The sequence below is a fragment of the Protopterus annectens genome, chromosome 10.part0 (assembly GCF_019279795.1).
Source record: "Protopterus annectens isolate FY-2018-M chromosome 10.part0, PAN1.0, whole genome shotgun sequence".
NCBI lineage: Eukaryota > Metazoa > Chordata > Ceratodontiformes > Protopteridae > Protopterus > Protopterus annectens.
Window position 1 is genome coordinate 986670671 of NC_056744.1, and position 18557 is coordinate 986689227.

Genomic DNA, 18557 nt, shown 5'->3' on the forward strand with positions numbered 1-18557 from the left:
AGTTCCTGTTTTTGAAAAATGTCCATGATTTTGCTTTAAATGTTTGCTGTGTCCCTCAGAAAAATGAAATTTTCAATTAAATAGCTCATAATTACAATCAGTCAGAAATGCCAGTCATTGCAGATTTATACTTCTTATCTTTAAATAGCATAAGTTGATGCAAAACGTGTTGTTCTATTAACTTTTTAACTGAATTAGTTATATTTAAAACTTGTTCCTGATTTTGTCCCCTCCCATTTTATTTTTTGCTTTGTCCAGAATTCTTGACCAAATAAGATAAACTGAATGGTGCTATCCCCAAAACAGCCGCAGTGGTGAAGCGGTTAGCATTGTAGTCTCACAGCAAGAGGTTCTCCCATTTGATTCTCGGCTGGAGTGACTTCTGTGTGGAGTCTGCATGTCCTCCCCACGGTCAAGTGACGCTACAGACATGCAGGTAGGTGTGAACGTGAATGGGTGTGCCTTCTTTGAAGGTTGGGCGTCGGGCTGGCAACTCAGCACCGTAAAAATCCTGTGCCAAACATGAGCAGACCAGAGTTCCACTGTGGCGACCCCTAACTGGGAAAAACCGAAAGACTTTTATCCCCAAAACATTCAGATCTAAATTATTGCAATTTATGTAATTATAGAAAATCAAAAATAGAGTACTATGTGATTAATATTGCTGCATTTCTTGGTACAGTTTTTGTCTATCTCAGTGCCATTTTCTTTGGTTGGAGCTAGAAAACTAACATCATCTGTTTGTATATGGTTTCCACTGTATGTCAATTATTTTATTTTATCTTTATAATCTGTATATTTTAATGATTCAGAATCATTACATGATTTTTATATTTCAGTAGACATGCTGTTGTAAAAATGATCTTGGAAGTATTTTTCCCAATCCAATTTAAGCCCCCTTTTTATAAGTCATGCTACACATAAGGAACTCTTTTTTACTCCGCTGTAAATAGAAGGGCAGTAGTGTAAGTTACAGACATTGTGCAGAGCTCCTGGAATTTATTTTCATGTTCACTTTTTTGCCTGAATTTCTCTGATATGTATTATCAGAGCAGCTCTTACTATTTAACAGTAGTTGTAAGTGTACAACAAAATAAACTAGCTGAACTGCATGTTCTTAAGGTTTCCATATTTTTAGTCCATGTGCTGAGAAATCCCTCTACCACATTCTTTTTGAGGTGTCAAAACTATCTTTGCAAATGTGGAGCTGTTAACTGACCAACGTTGTTCATACTGCAAAGAACTTTTGACAGACTACATTGCTATTCATCGGTGTCTGCAGTGGGAAGATTTGTGTTTTTATCTTGAAAGGTGCCAGAATGGGATGTATTTATTTAAAATGTATTTTCTTTACAATGCAGCACACTACACAATAAATTACTTTCTGTTTTTGAATTTGAATGAATGATATTTTTTCTGTTTCTACTCGGGCTCAAACGTCTTGGTAGATGACATTTTCCACCTCTGTTGTACCAGTAGTTACAGCCTTGACTTATTACACTATAGCGGATCAACACTTTATCTAAACTGTACTACTTGACTATAACAAATCAGAAGTTCCTCTGTGTTGTAAATATTGCCAAGATTTGTAAGATTATGGCATTCACTATTTGTGCCTGTAAGAAAATGATCTTTCATTTTAATAGTGGATTATGGGTGAGTTGTTACCCTCAATCGCGTATTCTATACTTTATTGGTGTAGTGTTTTGGTGTTTGCTTTTTTTCACGTCCTTTATGCCTCACAAGCTAGTTCTATTGTGCTCTGTCAAGAAAAGGAACCTAGAGTTGCCACTGCACATAAGAAAAGGGACACAAGTTTCCTCTTACATTTCCATATATATTCTTCAAAACTTCTATCCTGTCCTATACTTTCTACAAGTTCTGTTTTTCTCTCTCATTTGTCTCTGTTCAAATTACTGATCTGCCTTAGCATCTTTCTTTTTTATTTGTAAACCTCTTTTTAAAATGACTGCTAACCCTTTCTTACCCCAGTTCCTTCAAGCTATGAGATGACTACTACTAGATATAATCACATGGTTACTACTGGATATGATCACATGGTTACTGCTGGATATAATCACATGGTTATCTTCTATTCTCTCTCAGCTTCAGTTATGTCTTGTGCACCTATCAGACTTCTGCCTCTTCACTGATACTTCTCTGTATGGTCCAGTTTATTATTATAAGATTTAGTATTCTCTGTATATTCCATTTTTACTGTTCTTATGCCTCCTTCCCCTGTCCCTCTACCTACTCCAGGGCTGGATGGTACTTCTCCCATTTCCATCTCTGTGTACTCTTGGAGCCTATGCTTTCTTCTTCTTCTTCTTCTTCTTGCTATCCTTCCTCCACTATTTTTCCATGACCATTATTTTACTTCTCTTCCATTAGTTACTCCTTTATCCCATAAACACCTTATTCCTCACTGGTACCCCTCCATATAACATTTATTTTCTTTTGTCTACCCCTTGCTTATTAGCTTTTAATTATCTTGTTCTTCATATTCTTCCTTCTTCTCTTACATTTGTTCCTATTGTTTGTAGTTTATTTGAGCTCTCATCTATTGCAACTGCCCTCTTTTGTCTTAAGTTTGGTTTCTACCTCTATTATCCTCCATATTTTTTTACTCAGCACTTGTTGCTTGTTTGTTCTGACCCACTTTTCTCTTCAGACCCTTCTTACTTGCTTCACTTAATGCTTTTCTTGTCTAGTCACCCTCTTCATTAACATTATTTCCTTATGCTAGTCCCACTTACTCTTTATCCTTCCTTATATTCTGATTTCCCTTCCCCGACCCCCTTCCTACTTTGTTTTCCATTTCACAGGGTGTTCATCCATGTCACATTTTTTCCAGTGGGGATAGGGATTAGCCATTTTTGTTCAGTTTCAAGAAACATTCCTGAAACTCTTCACTCTCTTTTTGTTATGAAATCTCAGTCTAGTCAGTCCTGGGTTTCCTTTTCTGCACTGTATGCATTTTTTGGGGGGATGGGGTATTTTCCTGACACTCCCTGACATTTCTTTGCTTGCTTGTAAGTTTTTGAATAGTTTTTTGTTGGCTCTGTACACATCTTTTCCAGAGTTCTGTACCAATACGCAGTTTCTCTTTAGCCCTTCCACGGTTCTCTCTCTCTCTCTTGATACATCTGTATTTTTGTTTACTTATTATCTGTGGTGTTTCTTTATCCCTGTTTTACAAAATGTTTCAAGGATCTTACTGGATCTAAGACTTTTCTACCATTTTGCTTTGGCAGCTTCCAGTAAGTCAGATATTAATCGCAAACACAAGATTGTAATGACTTCTGTGTCATTTAGTCATCATTTGAATGTGTAGAAGGACAACGATTGCACAGAACGACATAAAGTGCGTGGTTAAATAAAATGGCAAATAGTTTACTATATATTTCTGACTTGGTAATAATGATTCTAATTTAATTGTTTTTTGTTCACTGAATACAATACAAAAAGGTCCTTTTTATGAAATGCAAGAACATTAAAATGAATAGTGTTTCAGTGGTTTGAAATGCCTTCAGTTCTGTGGGAGCTGCACAAACAGGGAAGTCATCTACACATGTATGACACATCTATTTATTGTTCATTTTTTGAATGAGGTGTGTGCTTTAGACAATTCAACCTAAACACCAAAATAATTCTGTTGAAATGTTTTGAATGTGCATCTTAGGGGTCCACAGTCTGTGTATCCACCTGATTATGAACTTGGAATTCATTTTGTGGTGTTATACCATTCATTTTAAAGTAATTTGTACTCAGTAAAATGTGGACATAATGTTACCTTGGATGACCATTTCTGTGTACGTCTAAGTTTAGCATGCATACTTTTACTCTGGTTGACTCGTATCTCTCTGTAATTAAGTTTGGCACAAGAACAATGTATACATGACGTTACCTTGATTGAACCTTATCTCCATGTTCTAAACTTATTGCAGTAATTGTGTACATTATTAATCTTGATGAATCTTTATCTCTGCTTGCTTAATAAATCTGGTGTGAATAAAAGGAGTACATAATGTTATCCTAACATATCCTTGCTTTTGTAGACCTAGTTAGTTAGGTGCAAGTAAAATGTGTATAAAGTGATACCTTGAGTGAGCAGTATCTCTTTGTATTTTAAGCTTTTATGGCATTTTGCAGAGGCATAATTTGGACCTACATTTTGGAATTTCCAGTAGCACAGGGAACCAGACTACATTACTCACTTGCATTGTTTGGAAATGGATTTTGATTTGCCAAACTCTTTCTGTAGTTCAAAGTATCAGATCCACTGTTTCTAAGTATCAGTTATTACTGCATTTGCTTTTAGTGCATATTTTGTTTTTGTTGAGCATATTTTTTATGTAAGAAAGGGGTTTAATGAACTTGTTTTTAAGCACCTTTCTCTACTGTTAAGCTATAATTTCTCACAAGACAATGATCAGTGGCTTGTTACACACAAGATTTGAGATACATGTTTTTGAAATATAGCTTGTTGGCTATGATCAGAAATCCAATCATGATCCTTCATGTTAAGAAGCAGAAGACAAAACTTAATAACTCAAAATGTTCTTAACTTCTCAACCCCATCTCCTGCAGGTATTTATTTTTTTAGTTATCCTTTATTAAACAGGTTAGTCCTTTCAGGCCAGTAGCATCTTTTCAGGGGGGACCCTAGCTGATATTTGTGCTACTAATGGAAATTTGGCCAGGGCATCAGGGAACTTCCGCTACGTGCAATCTGTACCTGTGTTATTGGAAAGCAAGTATGTGCACACTTCCCACTCCTAGTGTGGAGGCAGCTGGGAGGACGGTGTGCAAGATGGAGTAGCAGCAGGCAGCAGATGGCAATGCCAGCTTAGAGGTGGTATGCAGTGCTATGGAGGATTTAGAAGATGTGTTCCATAGGAAGTTGTTTGAGCAAACCGATGAGACAGCCATAGAGGCATGTGTGGTTAGAACTCTCCAGTTGGTAGGGTTTCAGGATGATATATTGTAAGGCCTAATAAAGCAGACTGAGAGAGAATGAGGTTTCCTGGGGTGATATAATGAAGAAGAGAAATGAAGGGGATGGAAATGAAACAGAAGGAACAGGATGTATTTAGAAGAAGCAGCAGCTACATGGAAGGAGAGAGAGAGAGAGAGTGAGAGAGAAACAGAGAAAAAGAGAAGAAGACAGCATGTAAAGAAAGTTTATAGTAGGAATACAGAGTGAAAAGAAAATAGAACTGAATAGATATGAGCTATAAGACACTGTAATTCTACCATTGGGAACACAATTTCAAGAGGCAAGAGCATTTATTCTATTTAACAAAGAGACATTTTGAAACATTTTTTTGAAACTGTGCAAGCCATGAAAAGATGTTTGCGTGAATCTGAAAAAGTCAAAGTAAAGAAAAACGTTATTGCCATTCAGAACTACACAGCAGTGTAGCTGAATGAAATTACAATGCTTCATTCTCAATGCAGGAAACAGTTGCACATATAGACAAACAAAATTAATAAAATAACACAGTAGAAATTTAATAAGTGGCAATTAGTAAGTAAAGCAGGACAGCAGTGACCCACACCCATCCCAGAACAGGAGACAAGGAAGACAAGGAACAATATGAAGGTAATATTGTCAAAGTAAAATTGAACCAATAGCAGCATATATTTGTTTAGACTGAATTATTGCACAGTTTGTATATTGCACTTTATAGTCCTTCAGTGTGGTAAGTGAGCAACCTTAGTATTGCACTTCGTTATTGCACAGCCATAAAATAAGTCGCTTGGTAGGCCAGTTATGTAACAGAAGTGCTTGAGTGTTTTGACAGACTCATGGTTTGTTTTTCCTAAGACTTCAACAGTCTAATGGAAAGCGGAAAGAAATTGTTTTTTAGTCTGGTGGTCTTACAATGCAGGCTTCTCTATCTCCTGCCTGAGGAGAGGTGAGTGTACAGACCATTGGCAGGATGTGTTGGATTGCTGGAAATCTTTTTGGCCCTGTCGATGCACTGGCATTTGTGTAGATCTTCCAGAGGTGTAAGGGAGGTGCTAATGATTTTTTCTGCCGACCTTACAATTCTCTCAAGAGCTTTCTGATCTTGATTTTTACAGATCCCATACCAGACTGCAATGCTGTTGGTCAGGGCACTTTCAATGGTGCCCCTATGAATGGTCTGAAGTATGGAGCATGGTAATTTTGCTTTCATAAGTTTCCTTCGAAAGTGCAAATGTTACTGAGCTTTTCTGACTGTGCTGGATACATGGACTGACCAGGTCAGTTCTCTGTGATACGAACATCCAAGAACTTTGTACTCTTGACTCTTTCCACTGTTATCCCTTTTATCACTAGAGGTTTGTGTGGTACTTTAAATCTTCTGAAATCAACAATCGTCTCTTTTGTCTTGCTGACATTCAGTGCTAGATTGTTACTGTCACACCAGACCAGTAGTTGATCAATCTCGTTCCTGTAGGCCTCCTCCTCTCCGTCTTTGACCAGGCGTATAACAGTGGTGTCATCCATGAATTTGGTGATCCTGTTCATCTCATGTCTGGCCATGCAGTCATATGTCAGCAGAGTGAAAAGGAGAGGGCTTAAGGCACACCCCTGTGGTACTCCTGTGTTCAGGATGATACTTCTGGAGCTGTTGTCTCCCAAACAAACCTTTTGAGGCCTTTCAGTAAGGAAGCTCAGAATCCAATTGTATAAATGAGAGTCTATGCCCAGTTGAAGTAGCTTTGATATCAGATTCTGAGGGATGAATGTGCTGAAGGCAGAACTGAACTCAATGAACAGCAGTCTTGCATAGCAGTTTTTGCCTTCTAAGTGGGTCAGTGTTTCAGGGAGAGCTAGTAAGATGGCATCCCCTGTACTGTGGTTGTCCTGTATGTGAATTGCAGTGTGTCCAGTGTCACATGTAAGACTGAGGCTATATTATCTTTGACCAGCCTCTCCAGGCACTTCATTACCATCAAGGTTAAAGCAACTGGTTGGTAGTCATTCAGAGTTGTTGGTTGTGGTATCTTCAGTAGAGGAATGATAGTCATCTCCTTGAAGCATTTCACAAGGCTGGCTAGATGGAGTGAGGTGTTGAAGATGTCCGTGAGTACTGGAGCCAGTTCCATTGCACACTCCCTTAATACCCTGCCCATGATGTTGTCAGGGCCAGCTGCTTTCCTTGGGTTGACATGTTTTAGGGTTCTGGTGACATCGATTGTAATGAAGCTCAGCACTGCTGCATCTTTGTCTTCAGGGATTCTGCATGCTGTTGTTTTGTTGTCAGCATCAAACCTATTGAAGAATTTGTTCAGCTGGTTCAGAAACTCAATGCTATCATCAAATGAAGCTGATGTAGGCTTGCAGTCGGTGATGGTTTGAATTCCTTTCCATAGTTGCCTGGTATCCTTCTGGTCCCTGAAGTGACTTTGGATTTTTTTGCCATAGGATCTTTTTGCCTCTTTGATACCTTTGTTCAGTTTGGCTCTGGCCACACTTAAAGTTTTCATATCTTGGGATTTGAAAGCTGCATTTCTTACTTTCAAGAGCTCATACACCTCACTAGTTAGCCAACGTTTATGATTTGCCTGTATGGTGATGAGTTTGGTGTTTGTTACATCCGCCACACAATTAGAAATGTAAGCTGTGACCAACTAAGTGTATGTGTCCAAATCAATATGGTTGTTTGTCACAGCAGCATCTCTAAACACTGACCAATCTGTACAGTCGAAGCAGTATTGTAGAACTGAGATTGCTCCCTCAGGCGAGATCCTTATTTGTTATCTAGCCAGTGTACTGGTTTTCAGTATCGATTTATAAGCTGGAACCAGCAAGATGGCTAGGTGGTCAGAGCTCCCTAGATGTGCATAAGGTTTTGCTTTATATGTACTTTTGATGTTAGTATAGACCTTATCCAGTATATTTACCCCTCTTGTGGCAACGTTTACATGCTGATGGTAGTGGGGTAATACAGTCTTTAGGTTAGCCTGAATGAAGTCTCCTGCAATTGCTATTGCATGCTCTGGATTTCTGTTTTGCAGGTCACTTATAGGCTGATATAAGGTGGACAGAGCATCACTGATATTTGCATCAGGTGGGATGTAGACTGCTGTGATGCATATTCCATTGAACTCTCTTGGCAGGTAGAAGGACCTGCATTTTAGTGACAGAATTTCAATGTTTGCTGAGCAGGAGGTGGTGGTCACTACACAGTTGCTGCACCAGTTATTAATAACATATATACACACTCCTCCTCCTCTGGACTTGCCACATAGTGTCTGAATTCTGCCTGCTATGAATAAAGTCATGCCTGCTACATTTTCTGTGCTAGCACTGATATTTTGGTTTAACCATGTTTCAGTAAACACAAATAAATTGCTGTTTCTCATCTTGTTTTGTGATGGGAGTTCCAGTCTTAAATGAGCCATCTTATTTCCAAGTGAGCGTATGTTGGCTAGTAATATGGAGAGAAGTGCAGGCCTGCAAGGGTTTACCTTCAATCTGATTGAAATTCCTGCTCTGGTGCCTCTTTTCCTCAATCTGGTGCATCTTTTCCTTTTTTGTGACTACCAGTTGCCATGAATGTGCGATCTGTTCAGAGTTTGCATTCATCTCCATGTTCCAGCAAAATCCTTAGCTGCAGTAGTTCTTGTAGTATGTTTGAGCTTATAGGCCTCACTGTAAGAAGCTGATCAAACCCACAGCATAACGAGAATGCAGATCCAATTTTTAATAGATTCTCAGCACTGTAACTTAATATAACCATGTTTCCTTCCTCTTTAACTGCTTTTCTTGAAATTTCTGGTAAAAAAAAGAAGACAAAAGAAGCATTTTCCTGATGAGATCTGAAGCAGCTGCTGCCATTAGGTGCTGCTTTTTTTTTGTTTGTTTTTTTGATATATCAATTTTGACATAATGACATTCTTAAGAATGACTATATAATAAGTACATCTTTCAAGAGACTAAAAAGGAACTACATATACATTTCCAAATGTTTGGACTGGTGCATGGGACTATAATATTATCCTGAAAATTGAAATGCATAAAATTGTACTTATTCCAAGTGTTATAAATGTTGATGGTAATAGGGCCATTGTGAAATATTGAGGCCAGCCAAAGATTTCTGTGGAAAGGAAGGACATTTAATTAACAGCTGTGACAAGACGTAATGTTATATATGTGGTAAAACATGCCATAAAGCAAAAAAAATGTGAATTTGAATGCTATAAATGTAAAAAAAGGGGTGGCATTTATGGATGGATTGTAAAGAAAAAGAGGATGAGTTAAGTGCTACAAATTAAGGCAAAGAGAAAAATAAAGAAAGGATTGAAGAGCAGATAGAAATAGATGAAACCATAGAAAAGAGGGAGATGTTGAAAAAGATAATGAAGAAAAATTACAGACAGAATCAGTAGTTAGTGATAAAGAAGATATAAGCTGTTAAATGCTAAGAAGAAGAAAGACTTCTATAGGTAGAAGAATTAAAGATAAAAAAATAAAGCTATTAATATAAAGGAAAAAAGAAAGGGAATGGATGAAGCCTTTCTTATAAGGGATTAGAACAGGATGATATCTCCAAAACTAAGAAACAGAAAGAGGAATACGTTAAGGATTCTTTCTGTGAATATTAATAGTATGAAAAATAATATTAGAAGAATAGCAATTTAAGAGTGATGCAACAAATGTTATATGGATATAATTATTTTGGAAAACATAATGATTTTGGCACAGGAAGAATGACCGAAGACACAAAAATTATAGGATGGGGAAATAATATGGAGCACAGTGATGGAAGAGTGTTCAGGAATAATAATTTTATTTAGAAGGGTAATTAAATATTTTGAAAGGAAGACTATCTATTATAGATTTAAGATGGCAAGAAAAAGTGCATAGAATTATTGCTATATATATATATATATATGCATATGTAACTAATAAAGAGAGGGTGAATTTATTTCAGAAAATATTGGATTACGTTTTGGTTAGCATAACTATAATATTTACAGCAGATTTCAATTGTGACTTAAAGAGTAATGTAGAAAATGAAGAGGAGGACTTGTGTTCAATCAGAAGCGAAAAACTTTATTGAATTAGGCTGAGAGCTTTCGTCCATAAACAGATAACAGGACTTCATCATAACAGTTTTAAAATGCATGCACTTCCCTTAAATACACTCAATTAAACGAGTAATGAATTGACAATTAAAACACTAAAGTTTTAAAAGTACATAACCCCAATAACTATGCTGAGAAATAATTTCTATAAAACTGCACATAAATTCACAAAAAAATTCACAAAAAACATCTGTGTTTTTTATTTTTTAAATGCTAAGAATACTAGTACATTCATTTATTCCTGGGGGGTCGGTAGCATTAAGCCTCAGTTGCCAACAAAGCTCACAGGCTTCTAGTTGTTCAGGGACTACCCTACCTTGTTGGTCATTAATAACTTGCTGCACCACTAAAAATGTAAAACAATGGTCTCTACACTTCTCTGTATGCCTACTTTATGCATTTGTCTTAACCCCCTTAGAGATATCAGATATATGCTCACAAATCCTGTTTCTAAAAAATCTAGAGGTCTTCCCTACATAAAAAGCAGGACAAGACAAACATTTAGCAATATAAACCAATTTTTTAGAGTAACAATTATAATGTTTATTTATTTATTTATTTATTGACATTTGTTAACCGGGTAGGTCTAGCTGGGCTTGTGGCCCATTTTCAGTGGAGACCCGAGGAGAAAAGCTCCAGTTACAAACAATTTACAGTGTATAAGAAGTACAAAATAGAAATTTCACAATCCAAGGAGTAAATAAAATTGAAACAAAAACAACATGTCTAAGATACAATGTAGAAAGCATACACTTACAAAGTAGAAAGCATACACATTGTAACAAGTATATACATAGTATGCACATAGTAATATACACATAGTATTATTTACAAGATAGACTTATGTAATATTAGAATTCTTTCAGTATTGTTGATTTTGTATAGTAGGTAGGCACCTTATGAGTTACTAGGAGAAATTGGTGGTAGGTTATATTAGATACATATACAGGGGTAAGGTGGGTTAAGTTGTGTCTTGACAGGGGCAAGTTTTGGTATTAAGTAGATAATGTGAATAAGTGTTGATTCTAGTATTGCCTAGAATGAAACAATCCTTAGTCTCCAAAACATAAGAACATTGGTTACACCTACCACATTTAAAATTACCTGGACTCATGTTAGAATGTCTAGAATTGTAATAATTTTGACCTCTTTCTAGTGTATCTTTAAAGTTTAAATCTCTCCTAAAAGTAAATCTTGGCATGTTACCCAAAAGTTGCAATAGGTCCTCTTCTGTAGTTAACAAGGACCAATTTTTTCTAACTATAGAACAAATATTTTGGGTAGTTGAGTTATAAGTAAGTATAAAGGCAAAATGTCCATCAACTTTATTGTTAAGTACCAAATGTAAGCTTCCATTATGCTCACCCTTATTCAAAATTGGTGAATAAACCCCTCTTTGTCTCTGACAACAAATTTCATTTTTCAATCTAGTTAAAAGTAACTCAGGGTAACCCCTAGATTTAAACAGTTGTATCATAAATTTAATTTCTTCACTGAAATCAAACTCTCTAGTCACCATCCTCACTGTTCTCACCATTTGTCTCTTTTTTGAAGGGGGGTGGCAACTAGAGTATTCTAAATAAGAGTTTGAAAAGGTAGGTTTTCTAAATATTTTTGAAGCTACAGAATTTGTACTTTGGTCAATGAAAATCTCAACATCTAGGTAGTGGATTTTGTTGCAACTGTAATGATAAGTAAATAAAAAAATCAACAATATAATTAATATAGTCTAAAAATTCTTCCAATTTATCCAATGTGTCCCACCAAATAAGGAAAATATCGTCCAGGTATCGTGTGTAATTAGAAATACACTCATAATATTTACTGTTAAACATGTAATTGGTCTCCCAGAAAGACATGACAAGATTGGAAAAATGGGGGCACACGCTGCCCCATAGCAACCAGATTTTTTTTGTTTAAAATATTGTCCATCAAAGAAAATGAAATTATTACTGAGAACTGCCTATATCTAAGTCACTAAAGAGGTGATCCTATGACCTTCAATTTGTTAGAAATAAACAGTTGCCTCTCTAACCATTGCAACCTAAGTTCATGAGGTATAACAGTAAATAGGTTGCACACATCAATAGTGACAAAATACACATGTCCTTTTAACTCTACATTATTAATTGCCAGGAATCCTTACATATGTGTGGAAATACTTGTACAGCTTCCTTCAAATGGTGGTCCAGAAATATAGAGATAAAAATGTTTTTGGTCTCTTAACATCAATGATGGGTCTAAAAGGGGGGTTAACAAGAGTCTTGTGTATTTTGGGAATGCCAAAAATACTCCCTATGACAGGATATTCATTTTTCATATATGTATATTCATCAAGGTTTAGATTACTCTGATAATGCATGTCTTCCAGTTGTTGTGTCATTCGGCTTTTCCCGGTTAGGGGTCGGCACAGCAGAACACCGGTCCGCTAATGATTGACAGTAGATTTTTACGTGCTGGCTTGCCAGGCCTAACACACAACCTTCAACGAAGGAATGCCCATTCATGCATGTCGCCACACAGAAGACACTCTAACTGGGAATCGAACGGGCAACGTCTAACTGTGAGGCGACAACGCTACCGCAGCACCACCACCGCAGTATACATTTAATTTCTTGTGGGCTATATTTATCACATTGCAGGAAACCTCTTCATAAGTCCCATCAGTTAATAAAAAGTTAATAGCACACACGTAATCAATGATCCATAACTACCATGCCACTGCCTTTATCGGGTTTCATCACCTGTATATTCCTGTCATGAACAATATCTTCAAGTAAACATCTTTCAGAATTAGGTAAATTACCAAAATAGTGTAAATAAGTACTTCTTAGGCATTCCCTAAAATCTAATTTACAGACCTTGTCAAACACATACAACTTATTATGTAAGTGCGGATTAAATGTACTGGATCTGCTTCATGCAACATTAGTCAAATCATTAGCTCTGCTAGCATTGTTAAACCACAATCGTAGATTTAATTTATGCAAAAATAATTTAAAATCGATGAGCAAGTCAACGATGTTACCCTTTCTAGCTGAAATAAAAGAAAAAACCTTTTGAGAGAATATTCACATGAGATTGAGAAATGACTTTAGCTGAATAATTATACAGTTTAAAATCACCCACCATGTTTAAAACAATGGTGGGATTTGTATCAAAAGTATTCAAACCAGATTCATTGCTCAAATTATTATTATGAAGTTCATTTTCAATATCGTTGATATTCAACATCAACTAATAAAATGTCTTAGAGCCACTATTAAATAAATTAACAAACATAAAGTTACATTCATCAGTCAAACATGAAGCAACAGTTTGCTTAGAAAAAACACATGCAGCAGCGTCTGGACAGTCATTAATATTAAAACAGTTACCTGGCTAGAAAAGAACTAAATTCAATGCCTCTTGTGGGTGTTGTAAGCTATATTCCATCTCTTCGGCCAAGCACCTTGTGCCAGGTATCTGTTCTGCTGGTTCTTCTTCCAATAACCACTATTGTGAGGACATTGAAAGGAAAAATGCTCCTGCTGAGCCTGATTCTGTAGGCGTTCTGAGCATCTCGATACAGGAACCTTGGGTAAATAGTGCCATTGTTTCCTTTGGTTTGATGTCATCTCATCTTCATCCATCACACTCACTTTGATTGGCTGCTCACCTTTGGTTGCTAGGTAAGGTAGTTGGTGCTGTGTACACCTTCCCCTTAGTATATTCATCTAAATCTATTTTCAGCTTCTTGCATTTACGAGAAAAAATACTGTTGCAAACACTGTCCACATGTGTAAAAACATGATTGAATTTCCCCTTAACTTTTATAAATAACAAGTCATTTCTTATTAAATTAATGCGCTCATCTAGTTCTATAGATAAATTGTCTATTTTCAGTTTATTGCATTTGACTATAAGTTTTAACAAATCCAGTCCAGCTGGATTAAACAAATACTCCAGTTCTTTTATAAAATCAGGGCTAGAGATGGCTCCATTAGGTAACCATCACAATCTAAGACCCTTAGGAACCTGATGCAGCTCGATATTCCTTTCCAAGTAACTATTCTCCAATTGAAGTTTTTTATATTGGAGCAGAGCAGCTTCAAAAACTTTTAAAAATCTGGACTTATAGCAGAGTTATTTGGTATCAGAAGGAATCCGTATAATGAAAGAACAACTATTATGACAGGTTTTTCAGTTCATTTTGCAATATGGGTAGAAATATATTATAATGAAGAATATATGAAGACAGAAAAGGTATAACAATAATAAATGAAAAGGAATGGAATGAAAAAGGAAAGAAAGACATTAAAAAATTATAGAAAGATCATATTAATATGATGATTGGCCAAAGTGGTAGATTGCTACCTGGCACATTGGTGCAGCAGTTAACGTTGTTTCCTCACAGCAAGAAGTTATTTGGTTCGATTCTTGGCTGGGTGCCTTCTGTGCAGAGTCTGCATGTCATCCTTGCATTCAGGTGGGTTTCCTCTGGGTACTCTGGTTTCATCCTCCATTCCAAAGACATGTGTCTGGAGCATTTCTTGCTGTGCATCTGCTGAAAATAGGCTCTGTCCTAGTCAGACTTTCCCAGTCAACAAACATCAAATACATAAATATAGTTATTAATTGAGTAAAAATAAAGAAAGAAAAAACAGAATATGCTAAAATGTATAGAAAAGTGATAACTAACTGGTAAGATAATAGAGTTTATTGTTAGAAAAAATGTATATGAAAAATTACGAGAGAATTAGATAACTATTGTATAAACAAAAATATTTTACAATGGAGAAAAAAGTTGTTTCCTCTTATTTAAGTAAAATAGTACAAGATATAAGAGGATATTAATATAATAAGAGAAATGAAAGACAAAGAAGATAAAAAGAAAATCAGCAACAAATTATTGAAATTGTTAGTTATGTAGAAGAAATGTTTAGTAAAAAAAGAGACATGATATAAAAGGATGGGAAGTTAAGAAAGTTTCCGAGCAAAATAATAGAAAACTTGGTAAAGAAATTGCCTCATGTGAGTTAGAAAAGGTATTTAAAAAGTTAAATGCAGAATCAGTATCAGGTCCAGAAGGTATTGGGTTTGAAATGCATAGAAATCTAGAAGGATGGCAGAAAACATTTTTAATATATGTATTTAATGAATGGTTGAATGATGGATTAAAATACAATTGTGTAGTAGAATATTAACATCTATAGGGGAAAATGAAGAAAGAGAATATATAAAAAATTGGAGACCAACATTTTAAATAATACAGACTATAAGATATTTATGAAATAACTACAAAAGAGATTTGAAAGCAAGATGCAATATATCATAGCAGAAAGTGTATACAGTATAAGAGGAAAGGGGTGTCAGGAATTATTAGTTATAGTAAGAGAAACTATAGATGATATAAATAGAAATAAGGAAGATGTAAAACTTATGGTAGGTGATATTAAATGCATTTGATTCTATACAGCATGATATTTTGTGGAAAATAATGGACATTTACAATATTAATAATAAGGTCAAGCATCAATGTGTAACAGCCTATGAGAACAATAAAATAAGGGTTTTAATTGCTGGATATGTAAAGAAATAGATATGAATAATGATATAAGGCAAGGGTGTCTTATGAGCATTATTTTATTTGCTTTGATTATGAATACAGTAGTCAGAGAAGTAAATAAGAAAATGAAAAATGCAAGTTATAAAATTCAAATGGTGGTTGAAATTCCAGTTATGATGCTTTAATGCAGATGACATTATTATAACAACTAAAATTAAAAAGTGGATGACAGAAGTTCTTGTTTATTTAGCTGAAATATATAATAATGCTTGTTATATAATTTTATCTTAAGCTGAAGGGAAACTATGCCTAGAATTCGGAAAAGCTTAAAATGAGGGGTAGCCTTAACATGGCCATTTTCTCTCTCACATAAAGCATTTCTAATTCTTACATTGCCCTACTACTGAGGTTTCCCAGCTGTGAAGACATCAATATCAAGTTTGGTCTTGTAGGCACAGCTCATGATAATGCAAAAATCTAAGGAAGTGTTTAATAGTAATTAGCCTGATGCTCTATTGCTCTCACTTTGAAATACATAGGGCCACATAAAATTTCAGTGATGTAGGAAAACATGAGTGTCATCTAATGATAGAGGCCAGCCATTAACTCCTATGGAAGCTGTCACTCTGTAGGAAAGTTTAGCAAGGGAAGATGTGGGAATGTATGCATATATGGGAATGTGTGTACACATGTCTGTAGGGGCATGAATGAAACTACATGAATACATGTGTTTAAGTATGTGTGTATGTCTGTGTGCATGTGAATGTGTAGGAGGGTTCCTTTGCCAATGCAATGTGCTGGCCACAGTGGAGAACATTACAGCCATCAGTTCTGACAGTGCTAGTATTAGCTATGCTGGTGATTAACAATATGTCAAAGAGACAATAATGAGGTCTTTCTCACTGCGGCCATAGCTGTCTCTGAATTACATTGGGACCGGTTCCAAAAGATTTGCTCTCAGTTTAAGTATAAGTGTCTGGGGCCACAACAAGCAAGTCACACTGAGAACAAAAAAAATAAGTTTAAAAAGTATAAAAAAAGAAATATGGACATGGGAAAGAAACAGAGATGTGATATGGTGTAATATTTATGCAAAGGAGAAAGCCAAATTAGTCAATATAAAGAAGGCAGCCCCAACAATATTTGAAGAGAAATACAGGCAAAGGCATCCAGATATGAAAAATTTTGCAATAAAGAAAATAATATCACAAAGAGGGAATGTAGAAAAAAAGATTAGTAAAGCAGAAGTTAAAAAAATAGAAGCTAAAGATATGGACTACCTGTGAAGTGAAGGATTTGGTGGAGAAGGTCTAACACAGGTTACATCACAGCAAGATGGAGAGAGTCCACAAAATAAGGAGAAGCAGGAAGGTCAGGAGACATATGAAGAAGAAATATGGACATGGGAAAGAAAAAGAGATTTAATATGGTGTAGTATGTATGCAAAGGAGAAAGCAAAACTAACCAATACAAAAAGATCAGCTCTAAAGATATTTGAAGAGAAATTCAGGCAAAGAAATCCAGATACGAAAAACTTTACAATACAAAAAAAATAAGATGAAGAAGAAAAGTAGAAAAGGAGAGAAGTTAAAGAAATAGAAACTGAGGTTATGGAGTACATGCAAAGTGAAGGATACAGTGTGGAAAATCTAATTCAGAAAGCACCACAACAGAATAGAGCAATGGATATCCAAATTAAGGGGAAACTAGTGGAACAGGAAGTAATTGGTCAGGTGCCATATGAAGATATTTTGGAGCCTTCGACAGGAAACCAGTATAAATGCTCAGTTGAAGCTGGATGGCAAGGGAAGGAACAGGAAACTGTGGAAAATCTGACGCAGTTAATGTTGAGGAGTGATAGGCCAGTGAGTTGCCATATGACAGAGCAACAGATGGCACAGGATGAAATTGAAGAGAATGTGCCACAGGAAGATGCTACAGATGCCATAGAACTTTCTATAGAATGCCCGCAGGAAATGAAAAATAAAAAATGTGCCCCTCAGTTTAGAAGAAAACAAGCTAGGAGAAGAGTTGCTTAATTTAATGGAGATAGATAAATTAAAATCAATGAAGAAATCGACTGCAGAAGGTCAATAAAACCCAAAAAGTCAGAAGTTTGATAAAACAAATGAACACAGTAATTAGGACTGTCCATAGAGATCCAGGCAATATAACAGAAGTAAACAGGATATATTACTGTCCAGCTAATTTAATAACTGATAAAGTTCTACCACAAGAACACAGGGTAGTGAGGGAAAGGAAGGGGAAAAATCAAATACCATCATCGAAGTATCGAATAGAGAAAACTATAAAGCACTTAAGACAAGAAGTTTCACTGTTAGAAGAATATACAAGAGGGAACAGATCACCAAAAATACTAAGAAAGATAGAAATGATAAAAGCAATGTGCAGTATTGGAACAGACCAGGATCTATCATGCACTATCACAAATAAACTAAAAATCTCATAACAGGCAGAATAACTTAGAAGATGCACAAATAAATATAAAGGAAAAGTACAAAATAAGCAATTTATTGATGACCCAAAAAAGTTCTATAGAGAATTGGGAAACTAGGTAAAAGGAATTGAAAGACCGCCAAAAAAGAAATAGCTACATTTTGGAGAAGTATGTATGAAGATCCTGTGGAAAATAACAAAGATGCTAAATGGATAGATGAAATAAAAGAAAGAATAAGAAGTTTAAAGGTATAGGATATGAAATGGGATGAAGTAACAGCCAGAGAGATTGAAACAAAGTTAAGAAAAGCCTCTAAATGGAAAACCCCAGGGCCAGATACAGTACCTAACTTTTGGCTAAAAGTATTAACATCTTTGCATGAAGATTTAGCCACGAGTAAGAACTATTTATATGCACACCTCGAACAGACACCAACCTGGCTAACAACAGGAAAAACAATGCTCC